Source organism: Chenopodium album, chromosome 10 (assembly GCF_948465745.1).
Source record: "Chenopodium album chromosome 10, dcCheAlbu1.1, whole genome shotgun sequence".
Lineage (NCBI taxonomy): Eukaryota > Viridiplantae > Streptophyta > Magnoliopsida > Caryophyllales > Amaranthaceae > Chenopodium > Chenopodium album.
In genome coordinates, this window is record NC_137843.1 from 47,108,037 (window position 1) to 47,121,747 (window position 13,711).

At 34.3% G+C, this 13,711-nt stretch overlaps 1 pseudogene; it reads left to right on the forward strand.

The window, feature by feature from the left end:
* The first annotated feature begins 362 nt into the window (after nucleotides 1-362).
* Nucleotides 363-460, forward strand: LOC145565867 (small nucleolar RNA R71; annotated as a pseudogene).
* Nucleotides 461-13,711: the final 13,251 nt, after the last annotated feature.

Genomic DNA, 13,711 nt, shown 5'->3' on the forward strand with positions numbered 1-13,711 from the left:
GAGTTGAGTTAGAAGATGTACCTCTCCCGTTATTGTGGGAGGGAAGAATTGGTGCTTGTGATGAAGCACTCTCAAGCTTTTCTTTGATCGAGGTCATCTCCTTTCCCAAGTTTGAAATTTGTGAGGACAAATTGTTGATGGCATTGAGATGGTTGATTGAATACACCGTAGAGCTACTCTTGCTTGTCGACTCCCTCTCACCTTCTTTCCAATCCATGTGATACCTTACCACATCTTTAATTAAGTCCACCACCTCATCCTCCGTTTTGTTCATGATAGGGCCTCCGGTACCGGCATCTAAGTAAGATTTTCCTTGAGGGCTTAGACCTACATAGAAGATTTGGATGATTTGATAGGTGGGAATCCCATGATGTGGGCACTCTCTTTGGTATTCCTTATACCTGTCCCATGCCTCATAAAGACTTTCATTGGGCTTTTGCTTGAAGCTTTGAATGAGAGCTCTTGCTTTGGCCGTCTTTTTTTGTGGGTAGAACCGAGATAGAAACTCCTTAGTTACTTCATCCCATGTTCTCAAAAAGTTTGGCTTCACCTCTTTGTCCAACCACTCTAGAGCACGTCTAATAACAGAAAAAGGGAAAATTTTAAGTCGAATGAACTCTTGAGTAACCCTATTCACCTTGATGGTATTGCAATACTTCTCAAACTCCTTAAGATGGTTGAGGGGAATCTCATGCTTTGCTCCACTAAATTAACGCTCTCTATCAATGTAATCATCGCGGGTCTTATCTCAAAGTCATTTGCCGGTGTCATGGGAGGAGCAATTCCGCTTTCAAACCTATAGGCTCCCGAAGTTCCCAACACCTTAAATGCTACTCTCAGATTAGCACCCATGCTTTCTCGTTCTTCTTCTTCTTCTTCTTCTTCTTCTTCTTCTTGATGGTTTTCCTCTCTTGAGGGACTTGAGCTTGAGGAACGATTAGCAACCCTTATCCTTGTTATGGTCCTCTCAATTTCCGTATCAAATGACACTAAATTTCGATCTCGTGCCCTACGCATTTAAATCTCAAAGGAAAATATTAATAGCACAGCTACAAGTGTAGCCTAAAAGAAAGAAAATCTTTTTGTATTTTTTTTTTCAAATAAAGTGGAATAGACTCAATCAAAAATAGCGAATAACCATGCCACTCCCCGGCAACGACGCCATTTTTTACGGAGGAAAACATAGGTAGTTGAGTTCTAAGAATCCCCCGATCAAACCAAATTTATAACCATACCCAACCCTAAGTATAGGGGTAAGCCCGGGTCGAACCCAATGGAATGAGGTATAAGCTAAAATCTCTAGTTAAGCTATTCTGAAATCTTAAACAATTGTTTTGGTCTAAAATAGCAAATCAATACAATAAAAGCTAACAATATAAATCAATATCAAAGTGGTGGATCGAAAAGTCTAACTCTCCACGCAAACAAAACTCGAGCCTAAGAAATACTCACAATTAATATAACTAAAAGATATAAATAACAAGATAAAGAAAAGGACCAAATTACCCTCGATGAGTGCTTCTCTCACACTACGGAGCTCTTACTTGAAACGCCGAGTCTTGTAAGTGCAATGACCTCCAATGGTCCACCCGCAACCCGACACGAACGGTCTGTTACTCGGAGTTTAGCCGAGTCGAACCAAAAACAACTACTAGAGTATTATGTGAACTTAAAGATTTTCTCTCAAGTGGAGATGCCTTTTTGAGTTCCTACTCAGGTGAAGTTCTCTAATTCCCAAGGTGGGTAATCTTCAACTTCAAATTTAAGCTAAGTAATAAATTTGAAATCAGCAATCTTCAACTTCAAACTAAAGCTAAGTAATAAATTTGAAATTCAAATTGACAGTCATAATCAACTGCATAACTAATTCAGATTAAATCAAACTAAAGATTTAGATAATAATATGATCAATTGGAAAAATTCATAAAATGGCATTAATATGGCAGAATTAATCGAACAAACTCAAGTACGCAACTAAACCAAGAATTATCAAGCAATTTATGAAAAAGAATAACTGAAAGGTAGTGATTATATTTAGCAGTGGAAATTAAACTGAATTGATGATGAATAATTTTGTGAAAAACAAAAAGAGAAAAACTTATACATTTCCCGTTGCCGCCAACAAAGAATTTCTAGACATTTTTGAGGATTCGGGAGAAGGAGATGGAATTTGGGAGAAGAAGAGAGAGTTAGCGTAGAAAATTGATGCTCTCAACCTAGTGTTGATGTTATTTTAGATGTTTGTTCTCAAAGACAACTATATATGTATAACCAATTGGTTGTTGGTGCAGTGGCGATTGAGACTCCTATTTGGTATAAAGGACCCATGTTCGATCCGCCGCAATAGCAATTGGGAGGGGATTGGAACCTAATCATCAGAACTAATCCCCGAATCCGGATTAGTCTAAAGGGTGAATCGGCCAATGCAACTATTTCGATAAATGAGGATAGTTATAGGAAAATATGTATGTAGGGGGAAATGTGTAAAGAAAAAACAATATCTAATTAGGAAATAATTGAAATGTACTTCGTAAGACCATAACCATTTAAGAAGAAGGGCTAAAATGACAAATGTAATCCTCTTTCAATCAAATAGTATGAAGTTGAAGTCATGATCATATGAAATTTTAATATTTTCATCGGCCGAATTATTGATTAAATTAAATAGATATTTGAATAAATACAATCTTATCCATAAAATTCATATACCATACTATATGACATACGCAAATATCCCCATTATCGAGGTATTTGTGAGTTAAATTTTTATATGAAAAAAAAAACTTGTTTGAAGTAGTTTGACATCTTCATCAAAGGGTTTCTAGCTAAAATTTCATGTTTCCCTAAATTATATGTATCAATATAATCAAGTTCTAATTGGATATTAATCGATCTTGATTAAAAAATTATATACATTTATATTCATCCACCAATAATTATGTAAGTGACATACACAATATTGGAGACTATAAGAAGAAATGGAAGATCCAAATAGCTGGTATTGCAAGAATAAAGCTAAGGTGTTTCAAAATAACATTACAAAATATTGCAATGATAAATAAACAAGCAATAACAAAGTCATCTACCAAAAATCTCATGAAATGGTAGAAATAATACAACAATAAACGAAAATTGTTTTCACCACCATTTACAATAGATTCAAATGCGACCATGAAAGAAATTGAGAACTATTCATACTTATAAACATAAATATCATTCTTCATTATTGTATTGCTCATATGATTGACTCCATATGAATCACCATTGTAAATGATTAAAGACATGATGTCTTCAAGCCGTCGCTTGGCTCCCAGTTGATGAGCCTCCTTCTCCCTATAAATTAAAGGTCATATATATAAACATATAAATTAGAATAGTTATATATAAGAGATTAGTTTTTTATCACTTCTTTATCACGTAACAACTACGCACGTGCATCAATTTTTGATCTGTAATAAATATACGTATAAACATATATATACCAGATAGGCAAATAAAATTTCACATGATATTAATACACTATCTAATTAGTTGTTTAGCAAGTCGCGTGTTATACTTCATCAAAAATATGATTTTGATCATCTTACGTCGAATACTATAAAATAAGGATGGCTATACAGTTATACATTAATGTGTATGTATATAATTATAGACATATAAATGAACGCATACCTTATCATCTTTCCCATCAGTGCTCTTGTAGTGAGCTATTGCCCTTTTTCGAGATCGAAATTTTTTGCCATCTGGGCTTTTGTATGTCTGCATCACATTACAAATATACGAGTATAATTATTACACAGTACTAAAATAATTATATAAAATGGATTGTTTTAATTTTTATTAGTTTTTTGTATAAACCTTGTCAACAACTCCCTTAGTCTTTCCACTTTTCCTTGTGGTTTGCGTGACAATCCAAGAATCTAGAAGACCAGTGTGCTGCTCTTTGCGGCCACAATGACGCAAGGAGGCCTACAAATTGGGGTCGCAATAGGAAGGGTATCATGAATAGGAGCCTCTTGATTAGGAGTTGAAAGGCAAAGGTTTGTAGCAGGCTTATCAACAAAGGTTGCTTCTTGTTTGACTTCCCAACACAAATTTGCATAAGGATTATTAATATGATTTGGTTGATAAGATGGTGCTATAGCATGGGTTGAAATCAGGTTGGCATATGTAATAGTCGCATTCATTTGAAAGGGTGCGACAACCTGAAAAGATGAGACGCGGTTTGAAATTGGTTGCATGGGCGTAACTTGGATTGGGAGGATTATTGGGTTTACGACAACGGTCCCATTTGGTTGGGACAAGGATGAGTCCATAGGTAGGAATGTGCTTGCATAGGGTTCATTCAATTGAATTTGGATGGGATTAGGGGCTTGGTAAACCGGGTTAGGGTTTGCAATTGGCGCATTTGATAAAGGTGGTGTAGTTTTTGGGTTGCGGCTGGGATGGTGGTTGAGCTTGAACCTCTTTGCATCATGATTTCGCGCTTGATACTATCTAAAGTTTCAAAATTGAAAAAATAGTCAGTTTCCGATGCTTCCTTTGTCGTAGAAGCACTTGGATTTGCAGCATAAAAGGCTAGTCAAATATCTCGCGCCAAATAAACTATAAAGTCACTGTTTAAAATTATATCTGGATCATCAAAAGTAAATGGTTCAAAATCGGACATGTTTTCATGTTCATTAAAAAATGAACTTTTACCATTATTATTATTATTATTATTATTATTATTATTATTGTTATTTATCCTTAACAATGTAATGAATAATGATGAATGGATTTTCTTAGGAGGAGAGAATTTGATTAATTGGTGGTGGTGTGGAAAAATATTTTGAGAAACAAACTAAATAATAGAAAGATTAATTTCTGTAATGAATTTAATAGTGGTGTAAGGATGTAGGAGTAGAAAAATGTCATCAATTTCATAGAAAACATCAAAAAAAATGGATTGAAAGTTGATATATATAGAAAAAGAACTAACTAGTTTTGTTTAAAAGGTTTTTTTTTTTTTTGGAAGTTATTATTAATTTAAGTTTAATATATAGTTGAAAGGGTTATCTAGGTTCATTGGTTGACTTTTATATCAAGCTATAAGAGCCTATTCAATTTAAATAACCTTATTTTCACTTATTTCAAGTGTAATAAGTTCTATTAAAGATTACCCAAGTACAAATTACAACTAAAATAAGTTTTGATATAGATAAGGTCTAATAAGTTAAGGTAAGTTTAGATAAGTAATTATCAATTTTATAGAACACACCCTTAGCCTTAAAACATTTTCCCTTGACTTAAAAAAATAAAAAAAAATAAAAAAATTAATAAGTTCAAATAAATGTGTTATGTATCTGCCTTTAAATTGTTGTAAAAAAAATTATTTTCTTTTTGTATGTATCTAAACTACCAATTTTCTCTATAAACATAAATTCAAAAATCAAAATCATTATATTACTGCTACATTCATTCTTAAACTACATCGTTTTTTCTTGAATTATTCATTCTCACAACAAAATTAAGCTTGAGTTCAGCCAATGGTAAACATACATTGCATGAATATTAAATTTTCATTAACCTCCTAGCAATAATATCAAATAGATATAGTAACATGTTAAAATAATATGGTAATTAACATAATAATATACTATATGATAACTAACATAATAATATAAAATATGGTAATGAACATAATAACATAATATATGGTAACATATCATATAATATGGTAACATATCGCCTATAATATGATATCAAATTAATGTACCAATGTCATAAATAAAGAATCATAATTTTGACTTTATATTGCAATAAATGAATAATAACAAGGAAATAAATTAAATTGCAACATAATGCATATATGTTCACATTAATGAGGTGGTAAAGAGTTTACCACCACATTAATAGTGATTATCTTAGCAATTGCTTCATATTAGCATCAATAATTCTGTGTCATTAATTATGTACTAAGGACTAGTAAGAATGTAAGAGCACTAACAACGTGTTATGAAGAGAGAAAAAAAGCGTAAGAGGGTGATGGATCTTGTTTCTTTTAATTTGATATTAATTAGGGTGAAGAAAAGCAGAGAAGGAAGAGGAATTTAAGGGATCTTGTTTCTCTTATAATAAATAATCAAACCATTTCAAAAAAAGGTCATTTCAAAAAAGGATTTGAAATGAAAACACAAGTTTACTACTATGAATCCATCCCCTGAATTCTTGTTCCTTCCCTTCCTCTTCGGTATCATCATTATCCAAATAAATTGTAACAATGTGTTTGAATTATCGAAAAAACTATTTTCTTTTATCAAACATGGTCATTGAAGGGAAGAAAAATGAATGGGGTCAACTTTTCCATTTCTCAATGCAAATAAACCAATTCATTCCACAAATTAGTTGATCTAAAAAGAACATGAAAATTCATATTTATGGCTTTAATTTCTTACCTCTAATTTATTTATATATGATATGTGTCTTTCCAACCTTCCTTCTCCAAAACTGCATGCAAATAAAATTGTATAAGAACAACATGAAATAACTTAAATGATACAATCAAATTAAATGATACAATCACTACTATAACAATATCTTAGAATTGAAAAAGAAAAAGATAAGACTCGTGCCATGTTTACTACACCTTATTTTAATTTATTTCATATTAGATCAGAAAAAATAAGTTTTGACATACTTTATCATTTTAGGTGTGTTTTTTTATTGCTAAATATCTTTAATTTTTTAATTAAAAAATTACAAAAAATTATGTACTAATAAAATATAAATTATTACGAATCTAACAAATATCAATTTAAAATATTTTAGATTATCCTCGTAAAAATTTGGTCAAATTAGACAATCAGATCTGATCAAATCAAACCAGATTAGATCATATTAGAGTAGATCAGATCAGATTAGAACATATTAATTTAGATCAATTCAAATAAGCAAAAACAAGGTGAACTAAACAAGCCCTAAAGCTAAATTATGAGACAATAAAAAATTGAAAAAAAAACTCAGTCTTTTTACCTTTTGAGATCACAAGCAAAATCACTCGCAAATAAACTTGTAAAATTGCGTCCTTTTTTTATATAAATCATAAATTACTTAAAAAGAACCTCTATGGATTTTAAATTGAAAATGGAGGGATCAAATTTTATTTCACCTGAATAAGTCAATTCTTCTCTTAGATTAATCGAACTGGATGGAAAATCAAAATTCGAGCGCTTCCTTTCAATTCCTCTACCTACGAATTGTTTCCTTTCCTTCCCTCGTTGATTGAAAAATAAAGAATAAGAAAGTAAAGGGCGGTGCGAGGATTCCTAAAATATTATCTCGGTTTTGAAAAAGAAAAAGAAATCCTTAAAACTAAGAATTTTGACCTCCTGAGGTTTTTTATTTCAAAATTTGCTTCGCTGTATTATAAGAGTACAAGCAAGAATTGCTCGTTATATAGCTTGTAATTGTATGCGTTACATGATTTTTCTGTCCATTTTGGTCAAGATATTTTGTTGTGGAAAAACCTCTAAGATTGAGCTGCGTGCATAAATATGATGGGCATTAATAAAAAGGTTGATTATTTCTATATCAACGGTGATCGTTGAAATCCTAATTTGGTGAATGAATCATATTTCCACTATTTTATCTGGTGGGCAAAATGTAATCATGCTCATGTGGTATCTTGTTAAATTCGTCTAGATTTACATTTTCACAATGTTGGGTTTCGATGAGTTCGACTCATCGCGAAAAATAAAACCCGAGCCTAAGAACAAACTCACAATTAATATAAAAAAAATGCATAAATAAACATATTAGAGAAAAGTCTAAATTACCCTTGTAGCGTGCTTCGCTCAACCGGATGGAGCTCTTACTTGAGAAAGCTGAGCCTCACAAAGGGCGAGGACCTCCGACGAAGTCCACCCACAACGCGACCCGATCGGTCTAATACTTGGAGGTAAGCCAAGTCCGACCAAAAGGACTACCCGAGTAATTAATGAGCTTATAGGTTTTTTCTCAAGTGGAGATGCCTAATTGAGCTCTTACTCAAGTGAGTTTTCCCATTTCCCAAGTGGGATATTTATAGGGAAACTCAAGTGAGAAATCCACTCTCCCATCAATGTGGGAGAGTTGGTAAAATCAATTTTCTCCTTTTATCGTTTAGGACTCCATGTTAGGACTCCATCACTCATATCGTTAAGTATAACCAAAACCAACATGCATACCCGATATGCCTTATGTATCTTAGGGAAAAATAGTGATGCCTCGCTTTGGCGTAGCCCATCACTACTCTCAGTAGGTCGGTAAGTGTTGTTTTGGAATGACAAATTTTACTCAATATTTTAGGAACCTAGGGTTTCTATGTTGGTTGATTTAAGTGAACTTAATTAATCATCGCAACATTCGAATCCTAAACATGCATCTAATCATATTATTCATGTATATATAATTATAAATATATATATTGAAAACATAAATAAATGATGCATTTGCAACTAGCATGACCCCTTGAGTTTTCAAGGGTCTTCATTTGCAACTTCATGGCTTCGTCTTCCAACAACCTCCGTCTTCAAGGCATGACTAAAATGATGCAAATACTAGTATTTACGATTAGGACTAATCTAAATATTAAGGTTCAAAAATACTCAACGGTTCGCAGACCGTATTTAGATTTTCTATCCTAATCGGGCTCCACTAGTTGCCATTTTTATAAAACTAGTGAGAGAATATACATTCCATTCATCCACTCACTATTTGTGACTGGCCCATGCATTTTAGATAAACATGTAACAATGCGCAAACACGCGTAAACTAGTAACTAACTTGGGTGGTTAATCCAATAAACGCGCCTAATTAAAACTAGTCAAAGTTGTTTAACCGATTATGTAATTGTAGACACCCAAATGTGTCTCCCCAAAACCAAACCCAGTGATGAATACCTTTTGCGTCGAATGATAATCGAACGAGGTGAAAGTGTGAATACCTTTTTATTAAATTCTTTCTTTCTGTTTTCGAAAACAACTCTATTTTATGAAAACAGCCAATCTAGTTTAGTTTGATCCATGACAAGGGTCCAATAATAGTGTAGTTGGATAGGGCTTGCAAAGAGCTTTCCAACGATATATTATAAGCCCAATTCCGATGAATAATGAGGAAGTTATTGCCAAAATACTAAACTGGGCCCGGTTTGATATTTACATGCGGCCCAATGATCTAGGGGATGACCCAATATTAATTATTATTTCTAAAGTTATTAGAATTAATTATAGTCTTCTAGAATTCTCTAGAGGGTTCTCTTTAATCCTAATAGAATTAGAATTAATAATTATATTTTGATAAAGTTTTATTTAGAATAAAATATTAATTTATGAAAAATACGATTTCAGTTTTCATACGGACTTTACAAATCAATTTTGATTCATATGTGGACTCCGTGTTTAAAAGCGCGTAGAAATCCAGGTTGTCGCCAAACGACAGGCCTGTCGCGTGTCGCCACGCGACAGACCCTGTCGCCTGGCGACAAGGTCGGTTTTGCAGCGACAGAGTGGAGTTTTATTCCTTATCAAATTCTACCTATTTCCGGACTGTTTTCTTATAAATAGGGTCCTGAAACTCCGTTTTTATTCGTCAACAATCATCAATTCTCAATTATCATCATCTTCAATCAATCATCTCTCTCTAAACTCTCTCTAGCTTTTCACGAACAAAATTCCGCATTCACGAGATCTAGACACACCTAGCCAAGTTCGAAGTTGCCTTCGCCCTAGACTTGAAAGGTTATAATTTCTTAGGGTTTGGTCCCAAATCTCTATTTCAATTATTTAATTTAATTGTTTGATTTTATTATTTTCCTTGAAGTTACTAACGCGTGTATTTTGTTATTAGAAAGAGATACGAGGCATCCAAGTAAGTACTTTAATTGTTTAATTGATCTTATGGTATAGAAATCATGTTAAGATTGTTATTTTGGTTCCTAGTATCATGTTAGGATGCTTTCCTTAGTATGATATTTAGGGTGATTTGCTTATATCAATTAGGATTTCTAGGATGCTTCCTATTCTCTTTTCTAATATCATGTTAGTATTACGTTAGGGCTAAAGCTTTGATCTTTAATGCTTAGTGACATGCTAGGGTTTGTTATTAATCTTGTTAGTATCATGCCTAGGATCTTGCTATTATTATGCTTTAACATGATTATAATTGTTATTATTATGATTATGATGACTGTTATTATGTTGCTTGATATATATTATTGTTATTGCTTGATCACGCCCTCTCTTGCATGTTTAAAGGGAATTTTTACTTTTAATCACGCTTGATAAGATAATTAATAATCTTGTTTAGGGTTAATTTGATTATAATTCAAGTGATCACCAATAATAGTTTTATTTGTGCATTGAGTTCAACCAACATAGATAAACAGGTTTAGGGTTAATCTGTTGTTTGCATGCTAGTCAGAAAGCGCACATGAATACGAGAAGAATGAAGTAGAGGCCTATTTAGGGCAGGTTCAATCTATTTTAGGTTGGATTTGTACCTTCATCCCCGAACTCTATTTGGTTCAAGACCTTTTGGAGTTGACGATCTCATGGATCGTTAAGGGGTGTAATCTTCACCTTGTGAACGGTTTACAAGTTCCTAAAACTTGTTGGTGACTCTTTTGCTCTAGCTTCCTTCCCTTTGGACGCCACCATGCTTAAGTGTATGATCACAGTGGGGTTCAAGCTTGGGGTTAATGGCTTGAAATATTCCCTACAGTTTTCTATTTTAATTCCACTGGGGAGGATTTCTATTTTAATTCCTGAAATTTATTTCGGCAATGATTTAGAATGAGTGGATGAGACTCGAAAAGTTCTAAGTATTTCATGTGCGTAATTTTGATTAGCATTATTGTCATATGCATAAAAAAGGTCCTCATTGGATAGACCATCCAAAATGAGTCAAAAACATAGGATTTTTACACGTAGGAAATTTGAGAAATATCTTTCACAATTAGAATTGAAATAATGCTGCGAAATCTGGAAAATTCTAAGAACGTAGATACCTGCTGAGGCATGTAGGAACTAGCACCTAGAAAACGTGATTGTCACCTGTAAAGTGCTTCTGTCGCCTGTAGTCTGGCGCCAAGTTCTTCCAATACTGAGCCAGAACTCTGCCTTCTTGTTTTGACCATTTCTAGCACTGTTGGCTTGATTCTACTTCCTAATTGAGTTTTTCTCACTTTTCTGAAACCCTTATGTGTTCTACATATGGACATAACCCTTTGGGGGTTCACGCTCCATCTACCTAATCGAACGCTCCTAGCAACGACGGGTACATCCGAGTTTGTGAATCTACCAAACCATGGAAGCAAGTTTTTAACTTGCGGGGTCCCATCCACTCGTGCCAACCCTTCCAAAGGTAAGGCTTCCGCGCGGTGCATCCGGACTCATAACCATGGACCCTCTTTGACTAACCCATATCCCGAACTTTAGAAAACTAGAGCCATGGTTAGGTTGCAAACTGATTGCATCATGTTATGACTACTTGACTATTTGTGCATTCTTTGCTTGTGCATACTTTATATGTGCTAACCGTTTGTTTGACTTGTGTTTAAGTCTAAATAAACCAATTAATGACTAAAAAGGACTTTGTTTAATTAATGAACTAATTAATTAATTTGACTAATTAAAGACTAATGAAGTAATTAATCTGACTTAGTACGACTTTAGGCATGTCCCCTTAGAGTAAAATTACTGGAAACAATCCCAGATTAATGTTCCAGAAATGGCGCAGGAGTTTGGGCTGTGGCGCCGCAATTTATTTCTTGTCGCCTGGCGACAGGTTTGTCGTCTGGCGACAAGCTTTAAATTGTGGCGACAGTTCTGTTGTTCCGGCGACAGTCCAGATTCTTACTCGAGTCATCACGACGAGTCTAATTAACAGTTTGCTAATAAGTTTAATCAATTTGTTAAGTCCTTAGTTGAGTCTAGGCACTTAGTCCGATGGTCATACACAAGAGTCAAAGCATGTCACTTGAACTCACTTATAAAACACACACCTAACATGTATGTCACACCATGATCATGTCTAGAGAGTCTTCAATGCGTGTTTTCCGTCATTTTTTAGGGGGGTAAGTCGGATATTAATCCTCCAATTAAACCACTTGTTTGAACCCATTCCCAAAAATATACACCCTATTTTTGTTCTTTTTTTTAAAACCATAAAGTCAAAATCAATCTGATTCAAGTCATTAAAACAAATGTGGTTTAATCTACAATGCGTGGTTAAGAAAGGAAGGGCGTTTAATCAAGGACAACACTTTCGTTCAAGTCTCACTTTTTGAAAAGCCAATCAATCGAAGAAGAAAAGCTAAGAAGACAATGGCAAGTCAGGAAGAAGTCAACGAACTCAGGGGACAGGTGGCTAACATGGCTGAAATGTTAAAGAGTCTGACTCTTCAAATCAATGACCCTGCAAGCCAACAACAGATGGAGCTCATCTAGGAAAGCTTGAGCAGATTATCTAATGACTATAGATTGCAAGGCATTAGCTCACAAGGGGTCTCGGTGGACAAGGATCTTCTTCCGCAGAAGTTCAATGCCAACGACATCCCGAAATTCAAAGCAATGAATAACCCTTATTTTCATTTAAGAGCTTTTGAAACTGTAATGAATATTAAGGGAATAGACAAAAAAGCTTTTCATTCTGTGTTTTCTCTATCTTTAGAAACCGTTTGTCAACAATAGTACTTCTCTCTTGATATAGAGAAAACCTCCAGTTGGGAGTCAATTGTAAACGCTTTCATTGATAGATATAAATGCAATATTCAAGTTGAAACTGATCATAAGGAACTTGAAATACTCAAGCAGAAAGAGAATGAAGGTTTTACTTCTTTCTTTAATAAATGGAGGAAAACTTCTACAAAGATGGTTGAGGTGCCTAGTGAGAAAGAATATGTGAGGATGTTTATCAAGAACCTCCAAGAAAAATATTTTAAGCATCTCAAATACCAAAATAACTTGCACACCTTTAAGGCCGTCTTTGACATTGGTATCAATATTGAAGACGACCTAGCTAAACAGAAAGCTGCTAACAGTACCTCTAGTAGCGGCTGGAAAGGCAAGAAGAACGACAATCCTTCTTCTTCCAAAACCCACCACTCAAATAACGTTAGCACCTTCAATTTGAGTGAAGTCCTCGCCATGAATAATCAAGGACAAAAGAAACCACTTAGGAGGAACTTTACTCCTATCGGTATGAGTTATGACACCGCATTCGATCGCTTACATGCAAAAGGTTTTATAACTCCCATAGGACCGTTTGGGGACCCACCTGGCGAGAAGAGAACGACTAGCTGGAACCCCAATGCACATTGCAAATATCATCAGGATAGGGGCCATCTCACAGAAAATTGTTGGAAACTAAAGGAAGCAATCCAAGATTTAATTGATAACAACAAACTTCCATTGCCCCCTGCAAGCAAGAAGCCAAGTATCAATAGCGCACCACTGTCGGATTCCTTGGCTATTTCCGATGAGGAAAATCAGGTTGACCCCTCGAACCTCATCAAACCTGTCGAAGCTATTGAAGAAGAGGAGGAAATCTTCGAAGATGCCAAGAATCATTTCCTTGTGGACAAGAACCTGCGACAAAACAAGAAGTGTGCATCCTTATTCAGGTTTTGTTGGAAGCAAGAGAATTATTACGCGAGGCCATGGAGGTGGTAAAGGAACGAAATGAACTACTC